General features: G+C 42.1%; 1 protein-coding gene across 11 annotated transcripts in view; it reads left to right on the top strand.

The window, feature by feature from the left end:
* Positions 1-20,338, top strand: part of TRERF1 (transcriptional regulating factor 1) — a 199,987-nt gene that overhangs the window by 76,793 nt on the left and 102,856 nt on the right. For all 11 annotated transcript variants that reach the window (XM_068558691.1, XM_068558689.1, XM_068558688.1 and 8 more), the window contains one exon: positions 4,481-4,563. The gene's annotated coding sequence lies outside the window, so the exon portion shown is untranslated. The remainder of the gene's footprint in view (positions 1-4,480; positions 4,564-20,338) is intronic.

Here is a 20,338-nt window from a genome sequence, read left to right as displayed (position 1 = left end):
TGGGCCCCTTATATAATGCCAGGCACTGCGCTGGATGTTTTCCTACATTTCTTGTTTTATTTAGGCCTCGCATTAGCTCACGCAGAGCCAGGCTCAGAGAGGGGAAGTGACCAGCCTAAGTTTGGACAGCCACTGGGTGATGAGGTCAGGATGTGATCCCAGGCTTGACTCCAGAGCTCTTGGTATTTCCACTGTGTCACGAGGCCCACACTGTGCCTTTGGTTCCACTGGTTTGGGGGCATCTTGATTTCTTATTGGGCATCTGGTGGGCAGCGTCACCTTCCCCTCCATAGATTCCTCCCAGACCCTTGTTATTCAGGTGCTGCCCATTCTATCTGCATGGGGTGTGATTTGATGACCCTTGAGTGCCTTGTTGACTTTCACCATTCTCAACCATCCTCCTTCTGTGACCCCAAGAATCCCAGAATTGTATGGTCCCTGGCTGACAGTCAAAGTAGGTTAGAGCCAACTCCCAGGTTCCCAGAAATGGAGTATCCTTTCTCTTCCTTCTGCCATTCTGCTAGTCACCATGAACTCCACTCAGCCAGATTTGGACTGCTCACATTTTAAGCTCTTCCCTTGAAGAGGGAGGAAGATAGGATATCTCTGTGTGTGAAAGCATGTACCTAAGGAGGGTTCCCAAGACCTTGAGTATGTAGGAGCAGGAAGGAGGGGAGAGCTACATCCAGCCACCCTCCCTCTTATTAGGGTGACTGTTATAGGGTGTCAGACTCTGGGTGCTCCTGCAAAGGAAGAATAGTTACACTTCCAAAACTTCAAGAAGGCCCTGTGTCCCTTCCAGTTACCATCCCAGTTCTTTTGTATTTTCTGAAAAACTTCTAGAAGTATATCATCTGTGTTTCATCAGAATTGTTTTGTAGATCAAGTAACATTTACCATTGTAGACTCTGTGTTGAGCAGTGGGCAATTCCAAGCATTCAACGCATATATTAATTACCTTCAAGGGGTGTGCCATCTACACGGAAACTTAGCAAATGGAACAGTTGCCAAGAGAAGCTAAGTGCAGTGAACTCAGAAGAGCAGGGATTGCTCAGCAAGCTGGGGCATGAGCAGGGCGCTCAGAGGGGTGGAGCTATGGGGATGGGGGGGGGAGGAATGTCCTGGCATTGGGGCCTTGAGGGGTGCATGGAAAGGGGAGGAGCATCCTGGATGGGGTGCAGTGGAGTGTGCGTGTGGGAAGCAAGATTGAAGAAGGAGCCCTTCCAATTGCATGGGACGGGGATAGGTAAAAACAGTGCTGTGAACTATTATAAATACACTCCACATGTTCAACAAGGAGAGGAGATAGTAAAAGAGGAGAGAAGTAGAAGATTCCAATGGAACGTTTAGAGCTGAAAGATATAACATTCGAAATAAAAAACACACTGCATGAGATTAAAGCAGATTAGACGCCAACTTGAAGACATAGCAACAGAAACTATCCAAAAAGAAGCACAGAGATATTTAAAACAAAAACATAGCATTGACAACTTGTGGGACAATATTAAGTGGTCTAACGTATGTGTGATTGAAGTCCCAGTGGGAGGGGAAGGGGAGAGGGAAAAACATTTGAACAAATAATGGACAAAATTTTTCGTGATTCCATGAAGACTATAAATCAGTGGTTGGAAAACTGTGACTTACAGGTCAACTATGGCCTGGTGCCTATTTTTGTAAATAAAGTTTTATTGGAACAGGAAAACAAAACAGTGTTGTAAGAAGCTTCATTCGGATGTGTGCCCTGTAACAGGGGAATGCTGGGAGGTGAGTTAGAAGACATTTATCGCGTTGAATTTTAGGAATGAGACGTTGAGGCCTTGGACCAGGGTGGTGGCATGAATATGGACAAGAGGAAAGAGAGATGGAACATTTCAAACCCCAGCTCTGCCACTTGCTACCTGTGTGACTTTGAGCAGGTGACTTCATCAAACCTCAGTTTCATCAACTGTAAATAGACACTCAGAACACCTCACAGGACTGGTGTGTGAGGGTTTTAACTTGGGTCGCACCCAGCACACAAGTGTAATAGGCAGGATTTGTGACTGACTGGGAGGAATTAGGGGAGTGGAGAGCGAGGACTCAGAGGGGCTCAAAGGGCTGAATCTGGGGGCCTGGGTGAGTGATGCAGCCCTGACAAAAAAGGGATGGAGCTGTTTGGGGTCGCGGAATTCTTCAGTGGGAGGAAGACCCTTCTCCTAAATCCGTGCTGCCAAGGGCCTGTCCCAGAAACCCATAGCCACGTGGATTGTGTGTGTCTGAGCCCACGGCCTCTCGTTTCAGCTGGGCCCTCAGTGATGCTGGCCGGCGGCTGGCTCTCTCTCCCGTCAGGGTTGGCACTTCACAAGGCGAGGGAGGTACGTGGGGCACAGAATTTGAGGAGGTACTCGGTTTCAGGGCTGACCCTGCAGGATGTTCCCCATGGTCCCCACTCCATCCAGCCCCCCTCCCTGTCTTCCCTTCGTCACTCAGGAGACCTCCTGCCTTCACTGATTACTGACAAGGTCCCCTCGCTCAGCAGGGAGCTCACTCAGGTTCTTGCCTCCCCGCCTCATGCAGTTATCCCCATCTGGGCTCATCCCAGCTTGGTTTCCTTCCCCTCAGAGGAGGGCACACCCCTCCTCCTCTTCCTGGCCAGAGGGAACCTTCCTCCTGCACCCGGGTGCCCGTGCAGCTCCTGGGACCTCACGCGCTCCAGTCATTCTGCTGTAGTCTTTCCTCAAACCTTCGCCCCCTCTTTTTCTCATTCCCTTTTCTCCTTCCCTCACAAGATGCCTGGAAAGAATCTGCCCTCGGGTTTTTTGCTCCTTCGCTGAGGCAGCCCGCTCAGGTTGGCTTCTGCCCGTGGGAGGTGTGACTGGCGCAGGGGAGGGACCTGGTGGGTTTGCTGTGAGGGGCTCCTGCTTCCACACGAGCTGTCCCCTCTCAGGTCACCTGTGGCCTCCATATTACCACACCCAACGGACACTTCGGTCCTTATCTTTCTGGACCCTTTGCTACTTTTGACACCGTGGACAACTTCCTCCTTCTTGCAACTCTCTTTTCTCTTGGCTTCTTTCAGTCCGCAAATAAATCTCTCAGCCACTATTACTTAAGCACCTACTATGTGCTCTGCTCTGGGGCATACCATAATTCCATGTCCCTGCTTTCAGGGAGTTTCTAGTCTAGTGTGAGGAAAGAGGGATAAAAATATAAACAAATGTCAGGTGGTGATGAGCACTACAAAGAAAAATACAACAGGGAAGGAGGATGGAAAGGGTGCTGGGGTTGTCAGGAGGGTCTCACTGAGAAGGTGACATTATCACAGAAACCTGAAGGAAGTGAAGGAAGCCTAGTGGAACAGTGTTCCAGGCAGAGGGAAGAGCATGTGCAAAGGCCCTGAGGCAGGAGCCTGCTTGGGATGCTTGAGGAAGCCATTGTGGCTGGAGGAAATTGAAGAAGGGCAGAGTAGGAGAAGAGGTCAGAGAAGAGGCTGGGGCAGGTCATGGAGCCATGTAGGACATTTCAAGGACTTTGTCTTTTACTCTGAGAGATGTAAGATGCTATAGGAATGTTTTGAGCAGAAGAGTGATTTTTAGGCTGGTGTGGGGAGCATGGTGTTTTGGTCTTCTAGGGCTGCCATAAAAAAGTACCACAGACTGGGTGGCTTAGACAATAAAAATTTACCATCTCACAGTTCTGGAGGCCAGAAGTCCAAGACCAAGGTGTCTGCAGGGCCATGCTCCCTCTGAAGGCGCTAGGGAAGGATCTGTTCCAGAGCTCTCTCTTAACTTCTAGTAGTTTCTTGGCTTGGGGCAGCATGAGTCCAGTCTTCACATGGTGCTCTCCCTGTGTAGGTGTCTGTGTCCAAATTTCCCCTTTTTATAAGGACACCAGTCATATTGGATTAGGGACCCACCCTACTCAGTGTATGATGTGTGAGCTCATCTTAACAGTTCATTACATCAGCTTCAACCCTATTTCCAAATAAGGTCATATTCTGAGGTCCTGGGGTTAGGACTTCAACATAGGAATTGCGGGGAGACACAATTTGACCCATAACACAGTTCAACCTGCATGATACGTGGATTATAGACAGGCAAGGATGGAAGTAGGGGGACCAGCTAGGAGGTTATTGCAGTATTCTAATGAGAGAAGCTGCTTGGACCAAAGTGGTAGCAGTGGAGGTGGATACATTTTGCAGATAAAGCTGGCATCATTTGCTGATGGATTGGACGTGGGGTGTGAAGGAAACAGGGGAGTCACAATGACGCCTGGTTTGGGGCCTGAGTGACTAGAAGACTGGAATTGAGTGTCTTTCTCTCCTAAGTCCTCTCCACCCTCAGGGACCTTTCAGGGCCCTCCTCCCGGGCAGGTCCATCCACTGCTGGGTTCTTCAGGGCTCCATCCTTGGCTGCCTCTCTAGTCCCTCCCTGATATGATATGATCTGTCCCCATGTTGAAGCCAGATATCCTGAATGTGCTTTCTGGGTCACCCCTACAGGCCCCGGCTCTGGAGGATGCTGAAAGAGGAAGACACGGAAGCAGGACGACCCTGAGAGATTAAGCCTCTTAATCGTGAAACAGGTAGCTTCTCTGACATTCTGGGTGTTTGAATGCTTTATGATGAAGGGGTCATAAAATCGTTTCTTTGATCCATATGGTGTGGAAAATGCCCCACAGAGGGGAGGTCGGCTGCTCTGGGCCTGGACACCCATAGGTGTCCGGGAAACGGTCAGCGCTTGTGGTTTCACGTATTGGAATTCACCATCACTTGGCATGGGGCTGAGGGCATCCTGTCTCTTGACTTTGCAGAGTTGTTGCAGATAGTGAAGGATCCAAAAGATGTTCATGGATGGTAGCTTCTAGAAGTGGGAATTAAACATCTCTGGAGAATTGGTACAGAAGGCCACTCTGAGAAACTCCACAGAGCCTGTCAGAGGCAGATTCCTGGACCAAGGAGCCTTTGAACTGGCCCTGGGGCATTTCTAGTGTTTTTGTCAGCTCTAGCCCTGTGTTCTCTTTCCAGGCTCAGTTTGTCCCTCTAGAAAATGGGCACATAGCTATGATTCCTCTGCCGGATCTCACACAGAAGCTGTCTGGATGGTCAATAGGTTTGTGTATAAACAGAATTTTTTTTTTTTCTTCAGTTTTAAACCCTGGTCTAGCAAGAGATGACTATTTCCCACAAATTCTTAGTGATGGTGGGGAAGCAGGGTGGTGGTGTCTAATTTGATTCTTTCGGTGCGCACAGGTTTTTTTTCTTGGCAAGTTCCACACTTTTCCTGTTTCTTCTGTGAGACTCATAGTTGATTGCTTCTGTTTCTTTTTTATTGTGCCTGATTTTGATTTAATTTTTAAGCCACTGTGTCTTGGGGTTCCAGTAGGAAACAGATGGTTCACTCAAATGGAGTAGTCCAAGAGTCTCTACTGAAGGAACTGCTTATAGTGGCATCAGCAGGGTTAAGAGAAACCAGCATGGGATGTTGAAGCATCCCAGGGTTAGCAATGTCAGGGAGCTGTTCCATACCTGGGCCTGAAAAGAAGAGGGAGAGATTGGTTATCAGAACTGGAAAGGGAAGCTGTACAGAAAGGCTATCTCTGGTAGGAGGCAGTCAACCTACAGCAACATGGCCGGGAAAGAGCCAAGAAAATGGATATCCTCATTGAATTCCCTGTCAGTTCTCCCGTCTCCTGATGGTGCCTCCCATTAGGCATACTCAGCCAGAAGCCAGGAGGCAGGGAGCATATTGAAGCTGTGCAGAGATCAGAACCTCTAGGGGTGCAAGCTGAGTGGAGACAGATCGGGGATGGGTATCAGGGCACAAATGGAAAATATCTGACCGACCAAGAGATGCAGCTCGCTTGGAATATATTAAAAGGGATGTTTCTACTTTAGGACCAAAAGAGGGTTTTTCGTTTGTTTGAGTGTGAAACTTTGCAGTATTGGGTCAGCTACATAGAACCATTGGCTGTGAGGGCTGGAAGGAGCACCAGAAACCCTCTAATCAAACTTCATCCTTCTTATAGTTGAAAAGACCCAAGGAGATCAAGTGACTTGCCCAAGGCCACTCATTAATTCATGAAAGTGTTTCTTGAAAGCCCATTATATTTCCTCAAGAAAAACAACACAAAACCACTTGAAACAGGACCAAGCAAAATCTGAGCAAGTGCTAGGAAAAAGCTCTGGATGAGTGCTTATTTCCAATTTATCAGTTTGGATTACTTGGGGGTTGTGAATATCATAAAACTGAACTCAAAGGGGCTCCCACAGCACAGGGAATTAATTAAGTGGCTTGTACTAGCAAAAAGCAGGGATGGGACAGACTACAGGGTGCATGTGAGATAACAGCTCAGCTTGTCATCAGGAGTCCAGTTTCTTCCCATCTCTGTGCCGCTCTTCCATGGTATCAGTCCATCCTCAGGCTGGCCTCTCTCCTGGAGGCAGAATGGCCACAGAAGTTCCTGGGCTTATTGTTGCACATCCCTCTGGCCAGAAAGAAAGAAGCATCCCTTGCCGTAACTCTTCAAAAGACTGAGAAAGTGTCTTTCCCAGAAGCCCCTCCCCAGCAAACCAACCCTGCATTTCATTGGCTTGAACTGAGTCATGTGCTCATTCCTTAGCCCATCACATTGGCCAGGTGAACACCTTCTGTTGATTGGCAGGGATGGGAGATTTTCCTGATTGGCCTATCCCTACACTGGGGAGTGTAGCTTTCCTCAAAGCACCAGGGTGGGGGAAGCAGAGCTCTGGGTACTGTTGAGGGAGGAGGGAAATGGACATGGGGAGAGTGACAGTGGACATCCACTGTACTGTATCATCTATAGAGACCTTACGAATTTGGACTAATTGTTGGGGTAACAGTGAGAGAAAACTCACTCTTAACTAGTGAAAGTCTGAATTTTAAAGTGCTTTAACATAGCATAGTTTCAGACAGAACCTTCCCAAACAGTTCCTGTTGGAAGGCTTGCAATTAGCATCTGCTTTTCAGTATGTCTTAAGATGTAGGACCTTCTAGGAGGTTAACTATGCCTTCTACAATGCTGTTTTATTTCTAATATGCTTATTCAACCTTTCTATAGCCAGAGTAAACACTGAACTCAAATTCTGGGTTATTGAAGATTAAATTACAGTAATGAAGTTCCTCATTTATAACCTCATCTATAAAATGGGAATAAGAATAATACCTACTTTATAGGTCTGTTGTAAGGACTAACTGGGGTAATCCAAGTAAAGTGCCCAGTGGCCCAGTGGCTGGCCCAATAAATGTTTACCTTTATTAGCTTCATATAACTCTAAATATTATCACATTTGTATGTTTATGTGCATGTTTATTCTAGGAAATTAACTCTTCACAACAAATATATGTCACTGGTTAGCTCAGCTAGAGACAAGGTAAATAAAGATATTAAAATATTTAGTGTTTATGGATTTTTTTTTTTACTGGAATGGTTTTTTTTAAAAAAATTCATTTTGGGGAAAACCTAAATAAAGAAAAATTTAAGTAGCACACAGTTTTAAATTAAAAGTAGTTATAATCCCTGGAAAATAGGGAATTTTAACCTTACGGTAACATATTAATGTATTCTTGGTTGAAAAAGTCTTGTAAATAGTTGAAAGCCTGTCATGACTTATCCTAGCTGATTTTCTTGCCATTGTTCTCCGTTTGGAGGCTCTGGAGGGGCAAGTGACCCTCCTTAGCTTTGGTTTCCCAAGCCAGCCACTTAGTGGGGCTTTTCTGGGTGGATGGATTTTAGAATCACCTGGATTGGGTGAGATGCTGCAGTAGTGAGAAGCTAGCCTTGGGCATTTATTTCAGTGGGATTTTAGCTGACAAAACGCTGTGTGAATCGTTCTCAAAAGCCTTGGGTGCCATAAGGCTGACTTCTCAAAATCCCAGGAGGGTGAAGTGTCTTGATTTGGGGTTCCCAGATTAGTGGTGGGAAGAGCAGAGGTGGGCGCAGCACCCTGAAGCTGATTTCAAAACTGGGAGGCGATAACTTTGAGGATAAGGGGTGGATAGGGTGCAGCGAGGGGCCTGTGGACGGAGGATAAAGTTCCAGAGTGACCAGGAACTTACAGACCACAAATTTATAAACCATAAAATTTTTCATCCCCTCTCCCCTGAATATTGACTAAAATTAGACTTAAATTTTCTGTAGGTTGTTTGTTGCCCCCAAGGCTGTCTGGTCACAACTGTGATAAGTAGATGAGAACTAGTGATAACTGGACAACTGACCCTGAATTCTTGGTTCAGAGGGTGCTGTAGACAAGTGGTTCTCAAATGTAGTTTGTCTGGACCAAGAAACTACCAAAAAAAGAATTGGGGGGATTGGCTTAGGGCTACCAAGTTTTTATTTTGCCAAGGAAGGATGTTTTTAAAAACCTAACATCTATCACTACAGTTCTTATAAAAGAAAGGACCATCTTGATCCTAAAATAGTAGGAAGGAGACAGTCTAAGGAATAAAATCTTTACATTGAAAACGTTCAGCTTTAGGAATAATTTACTGCACTCTTCTTATTTTTCTGACATCACCTGTGAAAACAACATTAAGGGTGGAGGCTTCCCTGCATCTATGCATAACAGGTGTTGGGGAGATGTGGAGTTAATGTGCAACTGTAGGGGGAAAAATCGTATTTCTTTTGAAGCGTCTCATGAAGCCTAGGAATTCGCTGAAGTCATGCCTTTTCTTGATTTAAAGGGACAGGAGAAATTCACTTAAACGCAAGTCTTCGTAAACCCAATTCATTCTATAAAAGAAGGAACTGTTTACCCTCAAGTCATTAACTTAGAATTGTTAGTTTAATTTTCCACTGGTAGGAAGAAAATTTTGCAGTAACTTAATAGTTCAAATGAAAAGGCATGTCAATAGTTTTTTCTTTTTCCACAATTTAACCCTAAAAATGGTAAATTTGTTGAATTTCATTTGGCTTTCAGTTGTGTGCTACGTCTCTGCATGTGCATGGGCACACACTCACACACACACACACACACACACACACACACACACACACACACACACACACACACACACACAGAGAAAACTTAGTTGGGTCTGAAAAGCCCCAGAAGGGAAAGGGTACTTTTGAGAAAAGCAATGTGTCCATCAGTCAGTTGCTGGTAAGTGTTAGTACTTGTAGCAGCAGTTGCATCTTGGAACTGCCAAAAGAGTATGACTTCTTAAGATGCCCTTTGAAGTCATTAAAAAAAACCTCCAAACCAGGGACTTCCCTGGTGGCGCAGTGGTTAAGAATCCGCCTGCCAATGCAGGGGACACGGGTTTGAGCCCTGGTCTGGGAAGATCCCATCTGCCGCAGAGCAGCTAAGCCCGTGCGCCACAACTACTGAACCTGCACTCTAGATCCTGCGAGCCACAAATACTGAGCCCACGTGCCACAGCTACTGAAGCCTGTGCACCTAGAGCCCATGCTCCGCAACAAGAGAAACAACCACAATGAGAAGCCCGTGCACTGCAACAAAGAGTAGCCCCTGCTCGCCACAACTAGAGAAAGCCCGCACACAGCAACGAAGACCCAATGCAGCCATAAATAAATTAATTAATAAATTTAAAGCAAAACAAAAAAACCCCCCAATCATACACCGAACCACCCCTGGCATCCAAAACAGCAACAAAATGTTTCTCATTCTGCTTCACTTCACATTCCTGCTTGGCTTTGCCACAAAGATGTTTTGCCTTCCAGCCAGGGATTAAGTGTCTGTGTGAGGCCATGACTGGTGTGAAAGCAACATCTCTGCCCTTGTTGAGGGGAGAAAAAGACTGCTTGCACATATGAAATCCTGAATGGAATCATGGAATCCTAGTGCCAAAGAGGGTTTTGAGGTCCCTGTCTTCCTGTCAGACTATCCTAACACTCATCACCTTGATTGACAATCCCAACATTTCATCGATCTCTAACGTTTCATGGATCCTCTGTGAATGTGGACATGAACTGAAATGTGTCTTCGTCAAGAAAGAGCAGACTGTTCTGTGCACACTTACATCTGCAGTTACTGCCCTGTTCACAGCCTCACTCCTGGGCAGTGTCACTGTTTGAGTGCTATTGATATTGTCACATATGTTCATACGGCACCGTCCTTGCATGTTCTAGTAGACACTCAATCGTAATTGGTTCAGACTCCGTACCACTTGTTTCTCCTAAGGTGTATCTCACTCTACAACAGGCTACGCAGTCTGTATAGCTACAGCTCAGCGTTCTTTTGGGCAGACATTACCACAACCCTCTTGTCTTAGCTTGGGCTGCCATAACAAAATACCATAGACTGGGTGGCTTAAATAATAGAAATTTATTTCTCACGGTTCTAGAGGCTAGGAAGTCCAAGATCAAGGTGCTGGCAAGGTAAGTTTTATTCTGAGACCTCTTCTCTTGGCTTGTAGGTGTCCACCATCTTGTGTGCTCACATGACCTCTTCTTTGTGGAGAGAGGAAGCTCTGGTGTCTCTTCCTCATCTTATAAGGACACTAATCCCATCATGGGGGTTCCACCCTTGTGACTCATTTTAACCTAATTGACTCCCAAAGGCCCCACCTCCTAATACCATCAGATTGGGGGCTAGGGCTTTAACATATGAATTTGGGGGGGTGAGGACAAACATTCAGCCCATAGCAACGCTAAATCTTTTATTTATGGTCCCCTGGAAGTGCTTGCAGGGTCTTTGGTCCAGGAGCCTTGCAGTAAGCAGAGAAAGCCTTAGAGTTACAAGCTTTTATTGCTGTGGAAGAGATGCAGTGTTCTATAGCTGGAACAGATGGTTCTGTGGACTAGAAATTCGGAATACCTTTACCACAGAACTAGAGGTGACCTGGGGTAGACTGGTGATCCCCTTGTCTTTTCAGATCTTGGGTTTCTTAGTTCCATACGTCAGTGGTAAAGTTGTGGTTGCCAAACTTGGTCAGCCTCAATGAAATTTGGATGGTTTAGCATTCAATATTCTCTGACCACCTTGTATAGCTTCCTTGATGGGCCTCTAAAAAGGAGGCTCTTGGAACCAAAGCCTGGGAAAATGGGTTATTTCCTAGGTCTTCATCATCTTGGACATTTACTCCCTTTTCAGCTGGGGAAGAAAAGGCAGTAAATTACAATAAAACTACTCCCCGTTCCATTAGAGATCAATATCTTACAGTGTCATGTATACAAACACGGTAATGTCCACATGGACATAGGTGCCAGGTGGCATATTTTAAAATATAAAAAGGCCTTTGAAAATTTTTTTTAACCTTTCAAAGAACCAGTGATTCCTGTGTTATGTAAAGTGTTCCAGGATTTAGAAAAAAGATGGAAAACTTCCAGATCCTACTTTCAAGCAAACATGACCCTGATAACAAATCTGGCAAGTCCCCAAAGGGAGGCTCTATACCAGTTTTGCTTAGGAATGTAAAAATATTAGATAAAATTCTAGTGAGTAGATTTCAACACTAGAGTATGTGAATGTTCCACCATACCCAAGTGGGTTATATTCCTGGAATGTAGGAATGGCTTCATATACGTATACTTTCATTTGATTCACATAATGAATGTGAATATTTTAAATGGTTTTAGTGAAAATATGTTATAATCTCATTAATTTCAAAAGTGCATTCAATCAATTCAACTCCTAACTTCTACAAACCACTTAAAAAGGAATATATAAAATGACCATTCCTGAACCTGATAAGGAAGATTGAGTTCATACAGTCCGCTGGCATTATACTTTATTGGAGCCTCATAAACGTACATATGACTGAGATCAAAGCAAAAAGCCAATGCAGAAAGTTATAAAAATAGTAACTTTAGAGAATAAATACTGTAAAGAAAAGAATAAAATAATCATTAACTACAGATTGCTTAGTTGTAAACCAAGAAGAGTTAAAGAGATTAACTAAAGACCTTATTTCTAAATGGTGAGATTAAAATTCAGGATTTGGATACTTCTGGAATTAGTTCATGAGTCTAATGCCATTCCTCTCAAAGTCCCATCAAGATTTTTAAAAATTTCACCAGATGGTTTTAAGTCTGTTTGGAAAAATAAGTAGATGAGAACCTCAAGGGGAATTATGAAAATGGTTTTGGGGGGAAGGGAATTAGATCTATTGGATATTAAAATATGTAGCCCTACCAGATATTAAAATGCATTATGAAGCCTTTGTAATTAAAACACTGTGGGGCCGGCAGAAGAGGAGGAAGTAGATAAGTGAACTAGGACAGTTCAGAAATAGACTCTCGCAGAAATAATGTAATAAATCATAAAGAAGGCATCGCAAATCAATGGGGAAAGGAAAATTATTCAATAAATAATTTTGATGTCTAGCAATTTGGAAAAAATCATTTGACTTCATCAAAATGAATTGCAGATAGATCAAACAATTAAGTGCAAAATGTAGATGCATAGGAAAGCAGTAGAGTTGAATATTGCTTGGAAACAAAAGAAGAACACTCAAAAAGGGAAAGAATAGTCCATCAAGTTACAGGATAATCAAAGATTTCTTCACGTAAAAAACCAGTGGGGAAACAATAGCCTGGGAAAAAATTTGCAGTAACATGATGGAATTAATCTTTGTTATGTGAAATGCTCAACAAATTAAAAAGAAAGGTACTAAGACCTTGGTAGAGCACTTGAATAACTAAATATAACACTAAACAAATGTATGGCAAATGTTCAATTTTGTAATAAGAGATATGTAGATTAAAACAGCAGTAAAGTACTATTTTAACATATTAGCAAAAGAACCCGTTTTTAATGATAATCCCCAATTCTGATGTCATTACAATATTATGAAACAGTTTTACAATGTATTAACGAATCATGTTATTCATTCATACATTTGATCCAGTAATACCACTTCTGTGGGCCATCTTCCCACGTCCCTCCATGAAGGAAATAATACAAAATATTTAATATGCTGTTTAGACAATGATGCTTCCCTGATGCATTATTTGCAAAGCAAACTCACACACACACACACACACCATTAATGTCCAACAGTTGGGTAACTATAAAATTAAATAGTTCTTCTCTCAGCATAATACTCTACTATAATGAATAATTATTTTGAAGATACATAGCATTGTGACAAGATATTTACAGTATAATTTTATGTGCAGAAATTGCAGTACACACTGTGGCATAGTCTTACTGTGGAATGTAGCTATATTAGCTGTGCTGTTAAAATGAATGAACCATAGCAGCTATGACAGCACAGAAGGCTCTCAGGAGTATAACATTAAGTAAAAAAGCAAGTTGTAGAATAGCTGCAGTGTGGTTCCAATTACATAAGGTTCAGATGCATGCAAAACCAATGATATAGTTTTTAGACATCCACGTGCATGTGGCAATACCTATAAGATCAAGTGAGCACAGACAAAGATTCAGGATAGTGACGGGAGGCGAGGCGAGGAAGAGGGAGCAGCCATAGAGGCTGTGTAGGGGATTAGTAAAGTTCTCTTCCTCAAGCTGGGCTATGGACACACTATATTTATTATTGCTATTTTTTATACCCTTAACATAAGCTACAGATATTTTAAATGTATTTAATGTTAATGAAAGGGTTATTAAAACCAGTATTCACGGATTACAGTTTGGTACAAAATATTATCCCTAATAAAGATGGTACAGAGTGTATAGGTAACAATGACTCTGTTAGAGGGGTGAAATTAAGAGTGGTTCCTTCTTTCATTTTCTCTCATTTCCAAATTTTCAATTATGTGCTTACATTGAAAGAAAAAAAAAAGAAAGAAAGGAAAATTGAAGACAATTGCAATTATAGGATGATGTAAGCTTCCAGTGGAGGGTGTGCCGTTGCTCAGAGGATGGTGGACTTCAGCACTGAGGCAGAAGGGGAGATGGATTTAAACTGTAAAAGCAGCGTGTTTGGAAAATAAATCAGACCATCAATAGTCACTGAGCATCCTTGCTGTGAAAAAGCATTGGTTTAGCCTGCCTTCCAAAAAAACTTTTGGATACTGCGTTTTAATGAATTGCTAAAATGGATGAATTAGAAAGACTGGTGTTTCTTTGAGTTCCTTTAAAAATTTTTTTAAGCTTTATTGTTTTGTCTGCTTATAAAAATAATACAGTTGATTTGAAATAGTCTTATAAAAAATGTAATAGAACCTGAAGTTGATTAGACACTAAAACTAAATCTCAGTTGAAATGAAATACAGGGAATAGAGAAGCCTGGTAAAAGACACCATGGGGATGCAATCAGGAAGTTCTTGGGCCTATGACCCATATGTTTCTCAATAAATAAAATGGCCTGGAAAAGGATGGCGGGGCACTATATAATAAACTTTAAAAGAGACAAAAGACATACCAACCAGGTGCAAATGTAAATCTTGTCTGGATCCTGATTTAAATAAACCAACTGTAAAAAGGCATTTATAAGATAATTGGGGAAATTGGGACACTGACTGGATATTTGATATTAAGAAATTACTAATTTTTAGGTGTGATTTGTTATTATGGGTATGCTTTAAAGATACATGCTAAAGCATTTATTTGCAAATGAAATATCAGATATTTACTCTAAAATAATACAGTGGAGAGTTTGAGTATGTTAACTATAAAAAGTCCTTATGTCTCATGTATATATGACATATCCAGGATTTACATTAAAACAATCCAGGGGTAGGAGGCATAGAGTGGTATGGATGAAATAAAGTCAGCCATGTGTGATAATAGGAGCTGGGCAATGGGTAAATATAGTCTTGCTACTTTTGTATATGTTTATTATTATTTTTCATAATAAAACATAAAAATAAAATTTATATATTTTCATAGTTGAAAACGTATAAAATATAGAAAAGTATAAAGAAGGAAATGAAAGTCACCCATAGTCCCTCCCCTTGGAGAGAACAACATTTTGATAAAAATCCTTCTATACTTTTCCTTATGTACTTAAAACAGAAGTTCTTATACATATACACTTTTAAGCAATTAAGAAATTATACTATCTGTATTGTTTTGTATCCTGCTTTTTTATATTGTGGGCACTGTTGTACTTTAGTACATTTAGGTATTCATCATAATTTAAAATTACGTCTGTCTATTAATTCTAATATGTGAATATACACACACATGCCATGATTTATTTATCTAACAGGTACCTCACAGATGGGTATCTAAGTTGTTTCATCTTTTATCCCCATTGAGGCAGTTCTGCATACTTGTTTATTTCTTTTGACAAATATTTAGAAGGTCAAAGTCTTTTTTAAAGGCTTTTTTTTCCTATCATGCCAAACTATTTGTTGAAAATATGATACCATTTTGAACTCCCTCCATTTCATCATAATTTCAGCCACATTGAATGCTATATTCACAATATTTTAAATGTTTGCCAATCTGATAGAAGGATAAAGATGATCTTAATTTGCATTTATTTGATTATTAGTGAGCTTGAAAGTCTTTTTATAAGTGTATGTTAGTATTTTTTATTTTGTGACTAGGTGTTTATATCTTTTCCCCCAGTTATTGTATGTATCCTTCACTTGTTTCATAAGTGCTCTTTACATATTAAAGGTTACTAATAGTTCATATATTGTATAAATTGCAGTATTTCCTAGTTTGTTTTCATTTAACTTTGGATCATTTTTGAACAATCATTTGTCTGGAATTGTTTTAGTAGATTTTTAAATGTTATACATCTAGATTTTTTTTCTTTGAGTCTTTATAATTTTCTACATTTTAATTTTTGTAACCTTATTCAGTACTTCATTGAGAGATTTCATTACATAGCATTGCCCTCTAAAGTTTGATTTTTTATTTTAATTTCTTTTTTTGGGGGGCCACACCTCACGGCATGCAGGATCTTAGTTCCCCGACCAGGGATAGAACCCTTGACCCCTGCAGTGGAAGCATGGAGTCTTAACTGCTGGACCGTCAGGGAAGTCCCTATTTTTTAATATCTTTATTGGTTATAAAATAAGACACGTTTGTGGTGGAAAGAACACACTTTTGAAAATAATTTACCTTATACTTTGTCGTACAGTGCATCAGATTAAATTTGGTAGTTTACCTTTCAGTAATTTTTCTGTATGTATGTATTAGTTAGAGTAACACTTGCTGAAGAAACAATTAAAACTCCAAATTATAACTTCACACAGTAGAGGCTTATTTTTGACTCGTCCAACATAGGTGCTCCTGATTGGTGGTCAGCCCTCCGATGAGTGATTCAGAGGCCCAGGCTCATTCCATCTTATGGCTCTTTCATTCCCTAGGGCTTTGGGGTCCTCTGCATCTAGTTGGCAGATGGAGGAAGAAAGCACGGAGAAGGCACATCACTTTCTAACCACCTTAGCCTGGAGGTGCTGCACATCACTTCTGCCTGTACTCCATTGGTGGGAATAGTCACATGGTGCCACGGAGGTACAAGGGATGCTGGGAAGTGAAGTCCCTGGCTGGGCAGCCACTTTCCAGTGAAAACCCTACACTCTGAAAAGGAGTGTGAATATTTGTTGGCTATTTAGCTGAATATGCCGCCATTTATTGCACTTATAGTGCAATAAATTTGCATTTATAATGCATATAAGTATATATTATACATATATAAATATATATTGCATTTATAATGCATATAAAATATGTGATATATATTTTCTTTACAAAATGGAATTATCCTATTAAGGGTGTTGAATTTTAGCATCATTTTGTGAGCGTTTCCCTGTGTCTTTAAATTTTTCAAAAACATAAGTTTTTTTTTTTAATTTTTATTTATTTATTTATTTATTTATTTATTTATGTATGGCTGTGTTGGGTCTTCGTTTCTGTGCGAGGGCTTTCTCCAGTTGCGGCAAGCGGGGGCCACTCTTCATTGCGGTGCGCGGGCCTCTCACCATCGCGGCCTCTCTTGTTGCGGAGCACAGGCTCCAGACGCGCAGGCTCAGCAATTGTGGCTCACGGGCCCAGTTGCTCCGCGGCATGTGGGATCCTCCCAGACCAGGGCTCGAACCCGTGTCCCCTGCATTGGCAGGCAGACTCGCAACCACTGAGCCACCAGGGAAGCCCCAAAACATAAGTTTTAACGTCTACATATTTTTCCTTGTATTGATAATATCATAATTCATTTTGCCATTTTTCTATTATAGTACAGTTAGGTTTTTCTAGATTTTTGTTATTATGAATAGTGCTGCTATAACTGCCCTTGTACATAAATCTTTGAATGTTCCTCTGATCGTTTCCTCAGGGAAGATCCTTGCTTACTGTTAAGGCTGGTGATACATCTTACCAGATGGGCCTTCAGAAATGTGGACTAATTTACACTCTTATCAGTGGTGTTTGAGGATTCTTATTTCAGAGCACCCTTGACTGTCCTGGGCATTATAGTTGGGTTTTGGTTTTTGCCAATTTCTTGAGAACAGTATTGCATTGTTTGAATTTGAAAGCCTTTGCTTAGTAATAGGTTTGAACATTTTTTCATGAGGCCATTGGTAATCTTTGTGTGTGTGTGTACGTGAATTGCCTCTTTGCATCCTTTTTCATTTTTATTTTGCAGTGTTCCATCTTTTTTCAGTCACTGATAAGAGATTTTTATGCAGTATGTGTTAACTTGTCATACGTTACAAATATTTTTATCTAACTTCTTCTTGCCTCGATTTTGCTTCATAACCTAATTTTTTTAGATTAAACTCTATACTTGGAACCCTGATGTGTGATATCACACCCGCTGAATATGCCCAGTTAGCAGTACTCCTGAGATTAATACCATTTAAAAAAAGCAATGCAGATTCTTTTTTTTCTGACCCATCATATGGTTTGAATGTTCTTAATGTGAATTTTAGTTATCTGGGAGTCAGGGGGTTGAAAGTAGTCATCAAGAAAATGGACTTGACAAGAGGGCTTTGGGGCGCTGGTCTAAGTCACCCATGGAGATACTGAGACCTACTTCTGTATCTTCCCAGGATACTTAGGAGAGGCAGGAAGACGTCAGATGGTATCTGATGACTCCGTGGTTTTAGCTGAGTAGCAGTGGAGTCTCAGAGGACCTCTGGCTGTTTTTTGTGTTAGATCTTATTAAAAACACACGTAGTAGAGTGGCAGGGACCCAAACTAGGGGTCAGGGAGCTGAGCTGTAGTCCCAGCTCTGCCACTCACTGACTGCGACCCTGTGCAAGTCTCTTGTCCATCAATGCCTCAGTTTACTCCACCGCAAAATGCAAGAGTTTGTTGTAGGTGGTGTTTTGGGTGCATGAATTCCAGGACTTTGCAGCGGGGTTCTCCACGAGGCCTCTTTTACATTTACCACCTGCTCTGACCTGTGTCAGGTGGGTGGGCGGGGAGCGGGGAGAAGGTTAGTCTCTTTTGGTCTTCCGAGTGATTTATGAAAGAAATCAATCCAGTATTTGTCTGTTCCAGATATAATGTGATCTAAATGTGATATTCACCTAATAAGATTAGATGAATCTAATACGGTTTTCCTCTAAAACACAAATACTGCGCCACTTTTAATTGTAGTAGCCAAATTAAATTACTCATCCCAAATTAGATTTCCAGCAAACTTAATCTGAACATGAGCTCAGTACTGCAGGCCCTGTGTAATTTTTTAAGATATAAAATAAATCAATGGGATACCCGTATTGTTCCTTTGGGCTCTTCAGTGGTTACCATGAAAGAGAATAAGTAAACATCTGGAAGAAACCTGCAAAAGTAGAGCTGAGATGGAAACTGATTCTTCAGCTTATCATGGAGGGTTTTTTTCCCCCTTCTATCTCTTCCATCACTAGGACCCTCACTGGTCTCGGAGGACAGGAAGCAAACAAAGGCAGGCCCAGTAATCACTGAAGACTTAACTGCTTATGATTGCCTTTCTTCTTTTTGTTCCTTGAGTGACCCCCTTAATGTGTTCACCCCCTCAAGAGGACAGAGGACACTAGGTAGGAAGCGAATCCCTGGGTAGTTTATGGATTTGGTGAGGGACTAGAGAGGTTTATAACATTGATTAGCCATATTTTCTCTCATTTTATGTCAGTTAGGTGACAGATTAACTGAAAGCCAATCCAAACTGGTTTAAGCAAAAACAGAAAATGCATTGGCTTATGTGATGGAGCACCCATCCTGGCATCAGGTGAGGCTTTATCAAAGGCTCGAATGAGGTGCCTCAGACACAGTTTCTCGCCTTCATTGATGGTTCCTTTCTCAGGCATGACCTCCCCTTCTGCCCCCAAGATGTCAGCCCAGGCTCCTGTTCTTATCCAGTGGGAGAAAAATCTTCTTTGATGGGTCAGCCAAAGGCTTGTAATTGAGTCTAGTTGCCCCTGGTTGGCTCGACTTAGATCCTGTGCTTTCCTGAACCAGCACCGTGTGGAGGGGATGGGATGAATGACTGCCTGGGGGACTCAGGGGACTGTTGGGAAAGTAGGGTAAGGAAGCTGGGGAGGCACCTCCAAATCCCACGACACTATAGAGGCACTGTACATAGCCTTCTGCTTTTCCCAGCACTCAGGCTTATGTTTTCTCACTTCAGTAAATGAGAAGTACGTAGGTAGCACATGTTTGTGGATGAGGAAGTGAAGTTCACCATGGGATCAACTCACCCAGGGCCTTGTCAGTGGTGGAGCTAGGACCAGGCTCAGTGTCTTATGAGTCTTCCATTTGTTTTCACCATATCCTGCCTTCTTCCTACTGATCCCGTGCACGGGCTCCTCCTCGCCCCCCCGCACCCAATACCAACTCAGGGCTCTTCATTAAATAGACAGTCAGTCAATAGTTGTTAACTTCTTATTGACCGACCAGTGTACCATCAGACCACACGTGGCCTTTCTATTCATACTGTGTGAATATCATTACAGCAAACCAACAATGTGGTCGATTCCCAGTTATTAATTTGTAGATGGTCCCTAATAATTCAGTTTCCCTTTCCCTGAATTATGGAGTTCTTCTAACAGAAAGATGGAGTTTGGATCACTTGAGGATAGACATATAGAGAGGGGCTGAGGGGTGTGTGCGTGTGTAGGAGCATGCACATGGATCTGCATTACAAAATTAAGTATGTTTCGATCTCCTGCCTCCTTAGCCCGGACGGCTGAAATTAGATTTGATGCCTGCCTTTCCACTTAAATGTAACTTACATTTGTGAAAGTCACCATTGGCAAGGTCCCCACGTACTTAAACCAAAGACCTGTGAGTAGATGTGCCATTTTGAAACATTTTGAGTAATGACTATACACTTGCTTTTTCATTTTTTGGGAGAAATCACAAGTGCCTATTGTCTTCTCCCTGCCTGGCAAACTCTCCCTCATCAGTTTTTCATCTCAGGTTTTACTTGCACTTCCTTTGGGAAGCTGTGGACTTTCTCCAGCTCTGTGTCTCTTTGTGCTGAAAGTCTGTATTCCAGGGTAGCACTTTGCCCTGTATCCTGTGGTACACTAA

This window comes from Eschrichtius robustus, chromosome 12 (assembly GCF_028021215.1).
Source record: "Eschrichtius robustus isolate mEscRob2 chromosome 12, mEscRob2.pri, whole genome shotgun sequence".
Classification (NCBI taxonomy): domain Eukaryota; kingdom Metazoa; phylum Chordata; class Mammalia; order Artiodactyla; family Eschrichtiidae; genus Eschrichtius; species Eschrichtius robustus.
This window is presented reverse-complemented; position numbering and strand designations above follow the sequence as displayed.